Source organism: Lathyrus oleraceus, unplaced genomic scaffold (genome assembly GCF_024323335.1).
Source record: "Lathyrus oleraceus cultivar Zhongwan6 unplaced genomic scaffold, CAAS_Psat_ZW6_1.0 chrUn0040, whole genome shotgun sequence".
NCBI classification, from domain to species: domain Eukaryota; kingdom Viridiplantae; phylum Streptophyta; class Magnoliopsida; order Fabales; family Fabaceae; genus Lathyrus; species Lathyrus oleraceus.
The window spans coordinates 127,675-131,852 of NW_026112431.1; the positions used below are offsets into that span (position 1 = coordinate 127,675).

Here is a 4,178-nt window from a genome sequence, read left to right on the forward strand (position 1 = left end):
TTCTTCGTCCTAGTCATTTTTAAATAATATGTAATGTAGCTATATTCTCTCTTACAACATGTCTCTTTGGCTCATTCTAGAAAATAAAATTTATTAGTTGATTCACAAAATTGTAAATTAACTTTTGAAATTAATGTTGATGCATTGTAAAATTTACAAAAATATAGTGGTAAGCATTAAAATTTAAATTAGAGTTAACACCTATTGGCTTCGCCCAGGCTCAAACTGGGGACCTTCAGTGTGTTAGACTGACGTGATAACCAACTACACCACGAAACCACCTATGTTTCATTGAAACATTTTAAATGGTTTTAATAAAAGTATTTGTAATTGTATTTTATTGATTAGTTGTTATTCCATTTACATGTAGTTATAAATGTGAATGTTTCAATCGTTTGACTGATGAAAGTTTATTATTATATCAATTTTAATGATAGTTCATATGGTTTTAAGTAACATGACCTTTCGTGAAAAAGAATTAATTAATCCATCAGACTCATAATATGTGTCAGTTTTGAAAAAACAAAATCTGTTTCAAATCATTTGTCCATTAAAAATACCAAAGAAAAATTTATTATTATTTCCCCCCACCCCCAAGGTTACCATTATTTTTTAAACCTTTACCCAAATATGCATTCCTCTGATTACTATTATTAAAAATATATTATTAAATAATATTGATTTTATATTGGAAATCAACAAAACTAACTATTAATATAAGAAATGTGTCAATATCATTAAAGACAATTTTAAATTAGAATGATGGAGTAGTATGTATATATAAAATAGATTTCAGAAAAGAAAGAAAATAAGAATTAGGGGTTACGTTCATAAAATAAGTAATAGATAATGTTGAGAATTTAAATGAATTCTAGTTAAGTAAAGTAGTTAACAGTGAATTTAATCACATATTTAAATAGGAGTGTTGTGAGAGTCAATTATGGTATGAGACCTAATTATGGGTTGAACACTTTTGGATTTTGCTACCTAATTCATTGTATATATAACAATAGTTAAAACTGAACCAAACAATAAATTGGTGTAGATAAGAGTGTAAGGTTTTAAGTTATGGCTAGAGTCGAGCCAATGTCGAATCGGAAACAATTCATTTGACAATTTTAATTTAATATAAAATATATTTATTTGTTTTATTACCAAAGAAATAAAATTTCCATATTTTATACAAATATGGTAGTACTACACGAGTGGGTATTGAATTTGTAAATAAACACAAGGAATAAATTTGGTATTTGATCTTAAATTGTTTTTAATAGAAAGATTATTCATAGGACTTAGTCATAATCTCTTAATTCACAATACGAAGTTTTAGTTTGGAAAAAGAATTTTATGACACTTTAAACTACTACATAATCATAACACAAATAAATATTGATTTTTTTTTATGTGAACATAAAAAAAAAGGTAGTATGGGACTATCCATTAAATTCCACTTCAACTATAATAAATTGAAAACAATATTCTATACTCCATTTACTCGGCCTCCACCAAAGATAACATAGATTTGTATTGTTTGGTAACTTATTCTCTTCTCAACAACTTCTATTCTTTTTCTTGCCTCCCACATTTGGCAATCACCCAGTTAAAGTATTTTATCCTTTACTTCCACACTCATCAAGATAAAAACACGAGTCAGTCTCTCTATAAGACTTGAAAAGATGATTTATTCTATATCCCAGACTATGAACCTTCTGAAACGCTGTTTTTTTTCGATTTCAGCGGTTCGCAATCGATTTTTATGGTTTTGTTTTATAGGTTATTATGTTTAATTGGACATGACACTGTTCCGTTTTCTCTTCAACTAGTCATAGCGGCCTGTCTGGTACGGTTTTGATCGCAATGTGTCTATAGTCTTCAAAGTGCTTAATCAACTTCGTTCTTCGTCCTAGTCATTTTTAAATAATATGTAATGTAGCTATATTCTCTCTTACAACATGTCTCTTTGGCTCATTCGAAAAATAAAATTTATTTAGTTGATTCACAAAATTGTAAATTAACTTTTGAAATTAATGTTGATGCATTGTAAAATTTACAAAAATATAGTGGTAAGCATTAAAATTTAAATTAGAGTTAACACCTATTGGCTTCGCCCAGGCTCAAACTGGGGACCTTCAGTGTGTTAGACTGACGTGATAACCAACTACACCACGAAACCACCTATGTTTCATTGAAACATTTTAAATGGTTTTAATAAAAGTATTTGTAATTGTATTTTATTGATTAGTTGTTATTCCATTTACATGTAGTTATAAATGTGAATGTTTCAATCGTTTGACTGATGAAAGTTTATTATTATATCAATTTTAATGATAGTTCATATGGTTTTAAGTAACATGACCTTTCGTGAAAAAGAATTAATTAATCCATCAGACTCATAATATGTGTCAGTTTTGAAAAAACAAAAATCTGTTTCAAATCATTTGTCCATTAAAAATACCAAAGAAAAATTTATTATTATTTCCCCCCACCCCCAAGGTTACCATTATTTTTTAAACCTTTACCCAAATATGCATTCCTCTGATTACTATTATTAAAAATATATTATTAAATAATATTGATTTTATATTGGAAATCAACAAAACTAACTATTAATATAAGAAATGTGTCAATATCATTAAAGACAATTTTAAATTAGAATGATGGAGTAGTATGTATATATAAAATAGATTTCAGAAAAGAAAGAAAATAAGAATTAGGGGTTACGTTCATAAAATAAGTAATAGATAATGTTGAGAATTTAAATGAATTCTAGTTAAGTAAAGTAGTTAACAGTGAATTTAATCACATATTTAAATAGGAGTGTTGTGAGAGTCAATTATGGTATGAGACCTAATTATGGGTTGAACACTTTTGGATTTTGCTACCTAATTCATTGTATATATAACAATAGTTAAAACTGAACCAAACAATAAATTGGTGTAGATAAGAGTGTAAGGTTTTAAGTTATGGCTAGAGTCGAGCCAATGTCGAATCGGAAACAATTCATTTGACAATTTTAATTTAATATAAAATATATTTATTTGTTTTATTACCAAAGAAATAAAATTTCCATATTTTATACAAATATGGTAGTACTACACGAGTGGGTATTGAATTTGTAAATAAACACAAGGAATAAATTTGGTATTTGATCTTAAATTGTTTTTAATAGAAAGATTATTCATAGGACTTAGTCATAATCTCTTAATTCACAATACGAAGTTTTAGTTTGGAAAAAGAATTTTATGACACTTTAAACTACTACATAATCATAACACAAATAAATATTGATTTTTTTTTATGTGAACATAAAAAAAAGGTAGTATGGGACTATCCATTAAATTCCACTTCAACTATAATAAATTGAAAACAATATTCTATACTCCATTTACTCGGCCTCCACCAAAGATAACATAGATTTGTATTGTTTGGTAACTTATTCTCTTCTCAACAACTTCTATTCTTTTTCTTGCCTCCCACATTTGGCAATCACCCAGTTAAAGTATTTTATCCTTTACTTCCACACTCATCAAGATAAAAACACGAGTCAGTCTCTCTATAAGACTTGAAAAGATGATTTATTCTATATCCCAGACTATGAACCTTCTGAAACGCTGTTTTTTTTTCGATTTCAGCGGTTCGCAATCGATTTTTATGGTTTTGTTTTATAGGTTATTATGTTTAATTGGACATGACACTGTTCCGTTTTCTCTTCAACTAGTCATAGCGGCCTGTCTGGTACGGTTTTGATCGCAATGTGTCTATAGTCTTCAAAGTGCTTAATCAACTTCGTTCTTCGTCCTAGTCATTTTTAAATAATATGTAATGTAGCTATATTCTCTCTTACAACATGTCTCTTTGGCTCATTCTAGAAAATAAAATTTATTTAGTTGATTCACAAAATTGTAAATTAACTTTTGAAATTAATGTTGATGCATTGTAAAATTTACAAAAATATAGTGGTAAGCATTAAAATTTAAATTAGAGTTAACACCTATTGGCTTCGCCCAGGCTCAAACTGGGGACCTTCAGTGTGTTAGACTGACGTGATAACCAACTACACCACGAAACCACCTATGTTTCATTGAAACATTTTAAATGGTTTTAATAAAAGTATTTGTAATTGTATTTATTGATTAGTTGTTATTCCATTTACATGTAGTTATAAATGTGAATGTTTC

The 4,178-nt window shown here is 27.7% G+C and overlaps 2 non-coding genes across 2 annotated transcripts; both read right to left on the reverse strand.

The window, feature by feature from the left end:
* Nucleotides 1-205: 205 nt before the first annotated feature.
* TRNAV-AAC (transfer RNA valine (anticodon AAC)) lies at nucleotides 206-279 on the reverse strand. The gene has a single exon. It is a non-coding gene; the product is annotated as a tRNA-Val (tRNA).
* A 1,820-nt stretch (nucleotides 280-2,099) lies between these two features.
* Nucleotides 2,100-2,173, reverse strand: TRNAV-AAC (transfer RNA valine (anticodon AAC)). The gene has a single exon. It is a non-coding gene; the product is annotated as a tRNA-Val (tRNA).
* Between the last annotated feature and the right edge of the window lie 2,005 nt (nucleotides 2,174-4,178).